Raw genomic sequence first — 14,282 nt, forward strand, 5'->3', positions numbered from 1 at the left:
AATTAAAAAGAACATGAGTAATAATCATGCAAAACATACTTAATTAGAAAGGAAATTTAAAATTGATTTTTTCATTATAATTCTTTCCTGCTTCTTAGCCATTACTATTTAGAGGTTGGTAATCTCTAAATTGAAGTTAAGCCCAATTGATTAAGCAAAATCTAAACATAGATCAAAAATCAAATTAATAAAACCAAATGAAATTCTTATCCTTAAAATAATTAACCAAGTAATATTAAGAAATTCAACTCTTTGTCATCAAATCAAGAGAAGAAAACATTATGTTAAGCACTAAGTACATATATCTAAGCAATAAAATAGAACAGTTAAGAAATGATGATAAATTCCAAAGAATCCATGAGAAAAGCTTGAGATGTCTCATGTAATTTCTTTTTCCAAAGAAAATATCTAGTCTCAAACTCATCAAAAGAAAAAGAAATTATAGAAATAAAATGTCAATTTTAAATAAATCTACTCTTAATTACAATATTTACTAAAAAACCTAAGAAAACTATAAAGAGAAAATGAATAACCATGTGATTCTCTTTAGAATCTAAAATGTTCAAAATAATCTCCTTCTAAAGAAAATATAATAATATTTATAATGGAAATTCCTTGGAAGGGTAAAATAACCAAAATGCCCTTTTTAAATTATTAAAATAACCAAAATTCCTTTAGCATTGTTTATTGATAGAAGTAATGTACATTAAATTGATGTATTTTAAGGTTTCAAAAAAATGTTCATTATTCTCTCAATAACTATTGGTTGGATCTAGTGCCTTGAGTGTAGTATATTTGTTTGTAAACTTGTAATTTTTTTGAATAGATTGATTATAAAATAAATCCATTGATTACAATTAATATACTTTGTATTTCTGTCCTCAAATGGTTTTTGCATGCAAAGCAAAATGGAAGCAAATGTTGCTCATTGGTTATCTAATATTTAACTAATACTAAGCGGTATTACATGGTTGGACCGTAATACGAAAAGACAACTTTTATTAGTAGACGAACCTAGACAAGTCCTTAGTCTAACTAGAAACAAGAAAATCGGTTCAAAGACTAATATGTCGTCTATCAAGTCCAATTGAAGAAATGTCTTTTCTTGGGCATCGAAGTGGATGACTCCCAGAAGATAAAGACATAGATGTGACTAACTGGACTGACAGTACATCGGATAAGACCCAAGCAGAATAGATCCTAAATCCGTTTGTGGGTTTATTCACTTGTGATGTTCATAGTGTGGCATACCTTAACCCTGAATAGATGACGGACTATGTATGCGTGATTCGTACACTTTGACGTAAGTAAAAGCTTCAGTTCAAATATATAAGAAACCAAAATCTGGTGTGTTGGGTGTATGACTTTTGTAGTATATAGCGTAATTCACAACAATGAAACTCATAGCTAAGACATGGGTAAATGATATCCTCTCATTAGCATTACATGGTTGATGAAAAGTAAATATTACCATGGGTCTTTTATCTTTGTGATGAATGACCCAATTACTATTTAATAGTAACTGACTTTTCATGAAGGAAAATGTAATGGTTAACATGCGATAAAATAGGATCATATTGGGAAAACAGATATTATCCCAAAGAGATGAAGGATATCCTATGAGGGTAACAGACTTATGACAAGGTCTTCGGATGAGCACTAAGTAGTTGCTTTCGTAATGGTATGTTGTTAGAGAGAGCGCACTCATGATACTATAGTGGAATAACTTCATGACTAAATGAGTTTATAATTTATAGGTGAAAAGCCAGAACTTAATTATAAATCATTTGAGCCCTAATTACATATGTCCAATTGGTTCCTCCGCTAGCTTGTTAAAATCAGAAATGAATTGCGGGTTTAAATAAAAATGAACAGAATGAATAGGAAAAGAGAAATGGAAAACATTCAGGAATGAAAATGGTTTTTTCTGAAATTGAAAAATGGAATCATTTGGAAATGAATGTAAGTTTCAAAAAATGGAAATAGAAATGATCCACTTGCAATTCTATATGGATTACTTAAAAATGATTTGAAGAATGAGTTTATGTTTTTGAGCTATTTTGAAAGCCAAAAATGAAAATAAACGATTTGTTCATACTGAACATGTTGAGTTATGAACTATTGAACATATTTTCTCTAATTTTACCAGGGGTAAAATCATCAAAAATATTACTAGGGTAAAATAGGGATGAGAAAATTGTTAATATAAAATATTAAAGTTTATTTTTGGAAATAGAAAAACCAAATTGATTTGGATCACATTACAGAGTACTGGGTCAAAAGGCTCAAGAAGTGCTCGTAATTGAACCTGATGTGAGAAAGACCCAAAACCCCTCATATAACATGAAGGGGGCGGCAACCCTAGTAGGAAAACTAGGGTATGTCTTCCACCCCACTCATACTCTAAGAAGGAAGTTATTTTTCTATTTCAAATAAACCACTATAACTAAACAAGGGTTCTACCTTTTCGTCCGATATATAGATGACACCGGTAGAGTTATTAACACAACTTTAAGAGATTGTTACTCTGTCGAAAAATAGAGAGAATTTATTCTCAAAAATCAAATATATTTTTCCAGAATAACAATTCTACCAGTTTCTATTAAGAAGAGAGAATTTTCATTTTCAATCAAAATAAAAGAGAGAAAACTTTTCTAGTTTTGAGTTTCAATTCAATTGGTTCAAGCCTACACTCAAAGCAGTTCGTGGTACGAGAATAGCAGAGAAGATCGTTTGGTTGAAAGCCGAAAGCAATGAATGTCCGCTAAGCTGAAAACATAGATATCAGTTTAGTTAGGATTTATTGATATAAATATCACAAACTTATTTGGTTTTTAAAATTTTAATTTTTCGTTGTACAAGAAAACGGATTTCAAGACGAAATTTTTCCAACGCTATTAATATATAGTATTGTTGCTAAGTAATACAACAAAATATATATATGAAGAAGTATTCCAATAATTTAATCACAAAAGAATTAACAACTAAAGTGACTAGTTAACTACTTAATTCATTGAGTAACTAAATTAACTAATTGTGGAGTCTAGTAACTAATCACTAATCTAACACTTAAATAGATAAATTACGAAGTTTGATGAGAATGGTAAAAGAACAAAATAAATAAACTAATCGAAAGTAGTGGTTGAGATCGCATTTAGTTAATGACATTTCAAAACTTAAGTCATATTCTACCTAATCTCAACATAATAACTTGGATGAGCCTCTAGACAATATGGTTACTTGTTATAATTGTCCCTATGTATGTCACTAACTTTACCTTCATCGGATCCTCAATAGCCTAAGTTGGTATATATATTATAGACTAGCCCCATCTGTTAGAATATTTCTTCATTAGGTTTGGGTAACTATTGATTAGCCCTCTAACATGTAGCCTATATTACACCACTAGGATGAAACACTTGTTGTCCTCTCTATGAAAACTTTTACTAACCCATCTCTCACCTAAATTACCTAGTAATATTGGATTATGTAATTAAATCAATTATTAACCTTGTAACCTCCCCAACTCTACCCAAATGCCATGACCAGACTCTGAAGGCTACATTGGCCACCGAAATGGCCAAGTAAAATCGTTCAATTGAAAACCTCTACTTTTTGCCAAGTTTTTGTTAAAAAAAAATTATCGTTATTGCCATGGTTTTTCTAAAAAAAGTCAAGTTATAAGGTCGACTATACTTGGAGTCATTTTTTATATTTTTTGATGTTTGAGAAACACGTAGTGGATTTGTAACATTGATTTGCCTTTTCAAAACTAATTTTTTTATTATGCAGTGGAATATTGGTTGTAATACCCCGAAAATTACTACAGTAAGAAAGTAGGTAGGTATTTATTCAAAAAAAAAGAAAGTAGGTATCATTGATAGTAAAATAAGGAAATAAAGTGACAAAAAGGGAAATTTTGAGTTATGGCAACATTGGGAATTATATTATGACATATTAATACAAGAAAGGATTAAATCGCAAAAGTGAGAAAAGTTTTATTGCCCAAGAGTAAATACTCAAAATTTGAGGGATTAAAGTGTAAATACGAAAAATTTGAAGGACCAATAGTGTAAATATTTTAAGGGTGGAATAATCTAGAAACTAAGGAAAATGGATGAATTAGGACCAAATTGAAAAGGTGAAGAATTTTGAGGGACTAAATCACAATTTTACCAAATTAAATGATGACTCAAGGATGGAATTTTTAAAGATTATAAAGGGAAAAATGGTCAATTAGAAGAGAGAGAAATCTAGAAGATAATGATGATGTTGGAGATATTTTATATTAATTAAATAAATAAATATTAGTTTATTAATAATTTAATTTGATTTTTAAATGATATTTTATTATTTTATTAGTATTTTATTTAGTATATATAAGAAAAGGAAGATGAAGAATCATCCATTTCACCATATTTCCAAGCAACTAACGTGAGAAGAGAGGAGAAGAAAGAAAGTTTTGCTTTCTTTACAATTTGGTCCTTCCACCAAAAATTTACCATTTTCACCTAGAATCAAAAGAATTTTCATAGCTTCCAAGAGAGAAGAATAACAAGGAGACAATGGGGAGCTAGAATATCAAGTTAGATTCAAGAAATAGAAACTGGAGGAGAGATAAAATCAAGTTAAAGATTGAAATCAATAGCACAAGGTAAGAACATCAAGATTTCAATATATTTTTAAGTTTGATATTAATTAAAAAGCATGAAAATAATGTTATAGTACAGTTTTCTTATATAAGGTCTTATTTTCTTGATATATTAGTGAAGAGAAATAAGTGAAAGTGATGGGAAATATTATAGAGAAAGGGAATAAGGGAGTTATACACCTAGTAATCAACATTTTGCACTAAAACAGTTTTGGATAGCAGCAGTAGGTTAACTTTGAAAAATCACCATAAATTATGGAAATAGAATTAGAGTATGAATAAAATATGGAAATAAGGCTTATTGAGTCTAGTTTCTCATAGAAGAAATGGTGTAAGTAATGAAATTGTAAATCATGAGAGATAATAAATTTTGTGAGACAATGTCAAAATGAAATTGGGTTCCCTTGTTCTAACTTGGAAAAATCATTAAAAATTGTAAAAAAAATAATTATGCATTATAATTTATATTTTTAAAATCATTAATGAGTCTATTTTCAGTAGAAACAAACATGAACATCATCCAAATTTTTTACAAATAGATAATTAATTTTTAGTGAAGAGGGGTCGAAACTGTCAAATAGTGAAATGGGGGAACTTTAAAGAATACACTGTACTTATTGGATTAATAAAAAATTCTTAAAATTTTATGGTAAAAATATATGTGAGTCTAGTTTCAAAGAAAATTTTCGGATCTCAATTTGGAGTTCTGTAACTTAAGATGTAATTAATTTAGTGACTATGACTCAAGTGAACAGCTTGTTATGAGTAAACAAGTTAATAGTGGTATTATGTATATATCAAGGATGTGGAATGGAGTGGAGGAGGAGGAAAAAATATATGTGAATATTCAGCTAATATGATTTTATTTTAAAATAGCTAATTTACATGTTTTAGGTTCAGGGACTAAATTGAATAAAAGTAAAATTTTAAGGGTAATTTTGTAAGAATGTCAAAAAGTGACCAAATTGTATGAAATGAATTGTTTTATTATTTAAATTAATAAATTGAATGAAATATTAATTTATATCAAGATTGGGTGGAAATTTGAGAAAAATAGAAAATTACCAAAATGTCCCTGAATTTTAGTATTTCTGCAATTTAGCCTGGTAAGTTCATGTAACTTGAATTATATTCTTAGATGATTGAAATATATATATTGGATTGAGAAATTTATTTGAATTGTGAACATGAGAAATTGTGAATTGAATAAAATGGAAATGAAGCTTTGAATTACATGAGTAAATATCGGGTCTCGTAGGCCCTATTTGTTATGAATATAATATTTCGAGGATATGTTGTAAAGAATTATAAAAGCACGTTAAAAATTTGAAAATTTTAATTTGGATGAAATTTTGTCACTCGGTTTAATACGTATGCAAATGTATGTCTTCTAGTAATGCCTCGTACCCTATTCCAGCGTCGAATACGGGTAAGGGGTGTTCAATGTGACATCGCTAGATTCGGTCATAACGTTTAGACCGGGTTTGGGGTGTTATATTGGTAAAAACATCAATTTCACTTTAAGCCAAGTTTGATGCGATTTAAACTATAAGGATTACCTATAAGGATTAAACTATGGGGTGAGCTTTAAAAAGCTCAGCGTGAACAAGCAGTAATTTTGCATTCATTCAAACAATCATAGTAGGCACACAACCAACAATATCAATGTACATAGTAAATCATGGCAGCTCAGTAAATAGTGTATATGCATGGGCATGCCCAAATGTAAAACAGTTCAAAGGTCCTACCTATTCATCCACTACACACCACGAGTTAAACCCATCATCCGAACAACAAATTCAATAAGAGTCAAAGCTTATTATGGATAAACCACCAGTAATAGTATGTAGTTGAACTGCCAGTAAATTACAAACAAGCTACCAGTAAATTGCAAACAAACCACCAATACTCCACGAAACTCCAGAATGCAGATATATTGCCAAAACAATAATGTAGATGAACCATTGGTACTCCACGGGACTCCTCCATCACCCCTCAAACCCAAAACCAATGCAATGCAGTATGTCATGTAAACAGTGGAGCATATCACTATAACATTATCGATTTCAATATAGTGGCATGCTTAGCATGCATTAAGTAAAATAGTATTAGTGACATGTTATGCATGCATTCAGTGAGAATAGTAACATTTAGACATGCGCACATACATTCATTATACAATAAGCCATTGGCATGCTACACATGCATTCAATATACAATACGGTAGACATGCTTACATGTACTCGATAATCAACCACGGTTATCATGTTTAGCAGTACAAGTCACAAACTGGCATGCATTTAGCTAACCTATAAAATATATCACACAATCGTTTACCTCGCTTATAGGCCATTTTCCAATGGTTCACTTAGTGTTTTTGGCCATCTCACAACAACTTACCATAACCAACCATTTCATGGATGGCATAATGCCATTCAGCCATGCATCAAATTCATAAACGACATTCGACCAACATTTAAGCAATCATAAAACTATCAATAATCACCAAAACACACATAAGTTAGGACCCACACCTTAATTATGCAAATCTGCAACACTAATGCAAATCCACAGCTTTCACATTTTAGATCTCGATAGATCAAGACCGGATCTGTACACAATATGAACAAAATACAATTAAAAACCAACTTTTGACACCCCTCAAGGGTTCGACCAAAACAAGGTTTAACAATGGCCTCTCAGATCTGATTCTTGGAACCACTACTTACCTTATTTTGGATAAATGAGTGATGCAAAATACCTTTTGATGTTATGGATTATCCGAGATATTCAAGTTTAGTTTGTCAACAAAACATTAACACAAAATTCGTATGTGGTATTCGGCTAAAGCAAAGTGAAAGGTAACAAAAAACTAGCCTAGATTTGATGAAAATCAGAATGAATGTAATCTAGAGTCCCTTTTGTTCTATGCATTGCTGAATCAAAACTGACTCGGATTTGTTTCCCAAAAATGCAATGCTCGCAAAAACTTAACTTAGCAATTCCAGTGTCTTTGAGAAGACCTCTATTTCACAAGACTACCATACCTTTCTTACTTATATGACCCAATCACATGTGTCAAAGTTTGGTTGAGTCGAAATTGGTGGAAAAAGATTCACATCGTGTCATCGTGACGTGGTGGCAATTTTGGCTTTTATTCGGTAATCGCAACCACACCAGTAATCGTTGACCCTTGCAAAATGTATAGGCTACCCTTTTTTTGTCCTCTCATCATAATAAGAGCCCCACGAGAAACATTTCAGTCATTTGACTTAATGACTATCCTACAACTGTTAGAATCCAAAATTCCAAATGAGATAAGATTTTTCTTTAAATTAGGAACATACCTAACATTTGACATCGTCCAAATAATTCCATCGTGCATCCTAATTTGTACTGTTCCGGTTCTGGATATTTTACATTTAGAGTTATTCCCCATCAACACAACTCCACCTTCAACTGAATTTTATGTGGAGAGTCAATCACTATTGGGAGACATCTGATAAGATCACCATAAACCTAATATCCATTTGAAAGTAAGATGAGAGCTTTTGCTCGTTGACACCAACAAGAAATCATCACCTCTGTCCTCGGCTACACTAGCAATAGCAACTTCGGCTTTCTACTTATCTTTCTCGTCATTTTTGGCATCCCTTTCAATTTTATTTTGAAGTTTCCAACATTCTGCTTGAATCTAGCCTAGTTTTTTACAATAGCCACAATATTTGTCACGATTTTTGGATTTGGACCTTGCTTTCGACCTATTTTGTAACAACTCATTTTTTAGTGAAATCGGAATAGTGGTTTCGGAACCACAAATTTGAAGTTATAAAATTTATTTTATTATTATTTTATGGTCTACAGCATGATAGTATTACCATATAAAAATTTTATTAAAAAATTTTACCGTTTACATGTTCAATTTGTTAAAAGGGACTAAATCGCGTAAAGTGCAAAAGTTGATTCTAATAGCTAAAGGTATTAAATAGCTATAAAAATTTAAAGTGGAGGTCTTTATATGGTAATTACCCCATTAATGAGATATTGGATGATAATGGTTTGGCAATATTGAAATTTGAATGAATTTTAAAGATTAATTTTGGAAATAAGTAATTAAAGTTAATAATAAATAAAACGAAATTAATACATCATTTCGTATCATCTTTCCCAACCGAATATCAAACAAAAAAAAGACATTTTTGGGAGCTAGTTTTCGGAAAGCTCATTTTGTTCAATTAGGTATGAATTTTTAACTCGTTTTTAATGATTTTTATATTTCTAAGATCGTTGTAGCTTAATCTAACTAGCCCGAGGGCTAATTTTTGAAATTGTTAAACTATTAGGTTTTTACCATTGATGAACATGCTTGAGTTTTGAAGTTTTATGATAGAAAATGAATAGTTTTTGTTAGATAAACAACTTTTGTAAATGATTTTTTTGTAAAATTGTCAAATAGGGGCTAAATTGAGAAATATAAAATATTGTATGGTGAAATTGTGAATTTATGAAATATATGGGCTGCTACTAATATCTATAAAAATTGACTAGGCTTGGGTAAGGGTTAAATTACATGAATTTCATTTTTTGAGCCTAAGGACTAAATTGCAAAGAAACTAAAGTATAAGGGCAAAATGGTAATTTTATCAAAAATATGTTTTGGATTAAATTGAATGAGAAACATATTATATTAAATTAAATTTATCCGTATAGATCAAGACAGACCTCGTACGGAGTTAGATCGATGTAAAGAGAATCTTAGATTAATCGCCTCAGTATCTACGTATACTCGTCGAGGTAAGTTCATGTAATTAAATTGAGTATTTATATGTTTTAATTGAATTATATGTATGTAATTTGTATAATTTCCATGTATAGATACCGATTGCATATCCGATGACGTATGACGATTATCAAGCCCCGTTTGAACCTTAGGAATTCGTAGGATACAAATGACATACCATTAGGGTTACTGATTTAGTTGAGGTATTGCATGTGTTGCTGACACACCACTGCTCGTATGAGCTTACCGATTTTAGCTTGTGAGAGCTTACCAATTCTCAGCTCATATGAGCTTACTGATTTCCAGCTCGTGAGAGCATACTGATTCATAGCTCGTATGAGTATACATGTACAGGAATTGACAGATTACAGTTTAGCGCACTATGCGTGAGCTATCTTGTGTATCCAACGATATTCTAAATGGTTCAATGGGCAATGTTCTGATACGATATGACATGAGTTCGATACGAACTATTACAGGTATAGATATGAATTACATGGAAAATGATATTACATGGTATATTGGTATATGAAATGGATGATACATGTATATGCAATTTGATTAATTGTTGAGCTCATCCATTACTTGGTTTATATATGTCTTTACATGACTAACATGGTTGAGGTATATGTGCTTAGGCATTTGGCCAATATATGTTGAGATATGCTTTGGTTACTTACCTTATATGTGAATAAATGGTATGTTTAATTCTATGTTATACGAACTTAGTATGTTTAAATGCTTACTCTATGTGTTGTTTGTGTTCTATTTGGGTTTAGGTTTATGCCAATTTGGGTAAGAAAAATGGCTTGTAAAATGGCCTATTTTTTTCCACACGAGTGTGTGTCTCAGCCGTGAGCGACACACGGCCAGGTGCCATGACCATGTGTCCCCTGCAGTTTTCAAAAGGTTGCAAGCCGGGCTGTTACACGGCCTAGCATACGGGCATGTGAGGTTACTTCGAAGGGTACACAGCCTAGCATACGACCATGTCGCTTGGCCATGTGATCAAGTCAGAGAGTTATACGGGTACGGACACGGGCTGGGACATGGCCATGTGTCCCCATTTCAAATGCCCACATGGCCTAAGACATGGGTGTGTCTCTTGGCTATGTAACCACTACAGTTTTGAAAATTTTCAATATTTTTTGAAAAATTCAATGAGTTTCTAGTTTAGTTCTGACTTGTTTCTAATGCGTATTTAGGGCCGCGAGGGCTCATATAAGGGACTAAGTGTATGTTTTGAATTGGTTTTTATATGAATATTTTCATGTTATGAAATGTTTGAAATTTATGTCTGTTTGACTTGTAATCTCCAGTAATGCTCCGTAACCTTGTTCTAGCGACGGGTTCGGGTTAGGGGTGTTACATGTTTCGATCTATCTTTCTAGTTTGTTGTCTGCCTCTCGCAACTAGAACTTAGGCTTGCCTATCTATTTTGTTTAAGCCTAACTCGTTGTTGAGTTTATCCTTACTTAGAAGATTCCCCTTCACATCCTTGAATGATAGGTGATCTCTCCCATAAATTAAAGTTTCCCTAAAAGTTTTATAACAAAAGGGAAAAGAGCATAACAACAACATAGCTTGATCCTCGTCATTAACCTCTACTTCAAGATTCTTTAAGTCATTATGAAGGGTAACAAACTCTCTAATATGAGTTTTGATGGACTCACATTCAGCCATTCTAAACGTGTAGAGATGTTGTTTTAATACTAACCTGTTGGCCAAAGATTTCGTCATTGTATAAGGCTTCTAGTTTCTTACATAACACAGATGTTGTTTTCTCCATCAAAACCTCTAGTAACACATTATTCGTGAGGTGTAATTAAATGTGGATAGGGCCTTTTCATTGAGCTCTTCCTATTCTGACCAATCAAGCAAGCATTTTCCCTGTTATGACCTTTTTTAGACCGTTCTGAATCGGTATTGTCATCATCAAAACTTTCCACTAACTAAAATTTGCAATTTTTTGAAACTTCTTAATATCAAACATTGATACTGCTATCTCTGAATGGGTTGACTGCAAAAATTGAACTAGCTCAGATACCAATTTTAGGGGATAAACCCGATTAAACAACGAACAAAGTGAAGAAATAAGAATAAAAAAGATCGAAAATGAAAATTTTACGTGGAAAAACTCATCAAAAGAGGATAAAAAACCACGAGCAAAAAAAATATTTCACTATAATAAAGGAGAGTACAAAAGATGGAGAGAATAAAAGAAAACTCGAAGCGCCACAAGAAAAACCCTTCGAAACAAAGAACAAAATTCTCTCAATATAAATATTTTTTTTGTGTAAAACCTAGATTAACTAAGGCCTATTTATAGGCTGAAATTCGTAGTATATATGACTACAACAACTCTAGGTTAATTAGAGTTTAAGTGGGAAACTAAAAACAAAGTTTAACTAGGAGAAGAAAAGCTAAAATAAATTTTGGTCAAACTAAGAGGCTCTTTCCCACAATAACAAGCTCCAAACTCTAATATAATCTTCGTACATAACTCTAAACTTAAATCTAACATGATTTGAACTCAAAAACGACAAGAAATCATCGAATCAAAGCTTTCTCACTCTTTCTTGAAAAATGCTAAAAAATGGAACAAAAAGCTAACAAGCACGAAAATGATTAAAGGAATTTAATCCACTTGTTCTTATTATGTTCCATTTCCATCATCGGAAGGTGTGGCTAGTGTGCATGTTTAAGTCTTTGATTAAATATAGAAGTTAAGATTGATAAGATATTCATGGCAATTTAATACATCGACAATCACCTATCCTGTTATACCTTGTGAGCACTTAGCATTCTATTGAATATTCACGTTAGGGATCCCAGTTTATCATTATCATATTTTATCTTGTTGTTTTCAAGTTATTGCTTCGACACCTACTCTCACAATTTATCTCGATTCCATCGATTTATTGCACTGACATTGATAAATAAGAGACAAACATCATCGTGGGATCAATATCTGAAAGACTCATATCTGTCTACTATACTTGCATCGACAGTGTATGCTTGCATATTATTGTTGTGATGTTAAATAGCTTATCAAGTTTTGGTGTCGTTCCTGGGGGTGGCGTTTGTTTCATGTTTATTTTTTTTATTTCATAATATTTAGTTGCTACTAACTTGTTTTCTTTTCATCATTATTTTTACATTTTATTTTAGGTGTTGTATGACCTAAAGCAATTTGGAGTTTATTGCCGATTTTGATCCAAAAATTGAAAGAACTATTCAGAAAAGACATCGAGAACAAAGGAATATGGCTTTTCCACGAAACAATAAATTTATACCCCCTATGCAAAACCAAAATGCTAATAACCCACTATTGCAGCAAGACGATCAAATACAAAATAAGACTATATGAGATTTTGTAGTACCTATCTTGGATGACTTATAACCGAGAGTTGTTAGGTTAGAAATCCAAGCTGGAAATTTTGAACTCAAGCCAATGATGTTCTAAATGCTGAATTCTAATGGGCAATATGTTGGGCTACCACATGAAGATGCACAAGAACAGCTAAAATCATTTTTACCAATTTGTGATTCCTTCAGTCAAAAAGGCATTCCTAATGACGCTTTAAAGATGCAATTATTTTCTTATTCCTTACAGGGAAGAGCTCGTACATGGTTCTTTGGGCTACCTGTCGGATCAATTACTTCTTAGAATGCACTAGCGACACAGTTTGTTTTGTGATTTAATCCACCAACAATGAATGATCGTCTCCAAAATGATACTGCAGCTTATCATTAGCTAGACGATGAGAATCTTCACACCACATAAGAACGTTATAAATCTTTACTTCGACGTTGTCCCACACACAGCATTCAACAGGAAACACAAATTGAGATTTTCTATAATAGGTTGAATTCACACACGAGGAATCTTGTTGATGCATCAGCCAATGGACCTTTACTGGATTGTACTTATAATGATGCTATTGGAATTCTAGGGAGAATTGCTCAGAATGATTATCAATACCCTATCTCTAGAGTTGTACAAGCAAAAGCTACTCCGAGAGTTATTGATTTGGATGCAATATCTGCACTTAGTGCTCAAGTTTCTTCTCTTGCTAATATGATAAAAATATGCAAGGGAGTAGTGACGTTGCACCTATACAAGTCACTCAACAAGTTGATGTTCTTACTTTTTGTTGTGAGATTTGCAGTGACAATCACAGCTTTGAAGATTGTCCACAACATGCAGAGAATGCCTTTTATGTCAGTAACATCCGTAACAATTCTTATGGCAACTCTTATAATAATTCTACACGCAATCAATAGTCTTGGGGAACTCAGAATGCTGGACAAAATGTTGCGACATTCCGATATGAGAATATATCTGCACAAGGCAATTATGCTTCAAGACAAGGGAATTACAATCAACAACAGCAGAACTACAATCAGCACAATCAGATGCATCAACAACAAGGCCAAATGTGTCCACACCAGACCCAGACGCAGCCATAACACTCTTCAATGCCGAATCAACTTGTTCAAGAACATCGACGACAACAGTACACGCAACCTTCTCCTTTTGACCCATTAACAGCTCTTGAAGCTCTAATGCGGGAGCATATGACTCGTACAGAAGCTATTATGCAAGGGAATTCATCTTCTACTCAGGCGTTGGAGTCACAATTAGGACAACTTGCTTCAAACCTGAATACTCGACTACCAGGCACACTACCTAGTGATACAGAAAACCCCATTCCGATGGGAAAAAAACACTGCAAGGCTATCACTCTTAGGAGTGGTAAACAAACTGGCGAGCTGACTACAGACTCTACTATAGCACCTCAAGATATTGGTGAAGTGACACTTGGTGAGAAGATTGAATCTGAAGAG

The sequence above is a fragment of the Gossypium hirsutum genome, chromosome D02 (assembly GCF_007990345.1).
Source record: "Gossypium hirsutum isolate 1008001.06 chromosome D02, Gossypium_hirsutum_v2.1, whole genome shotgun sequence".
Lineage (NCBI taxonomy): Eukaryota > Viridiplantae > Streptophyta > Magnoliopsida > Malvales > Malvaceae > Gossypium > Gossypium hirsutum.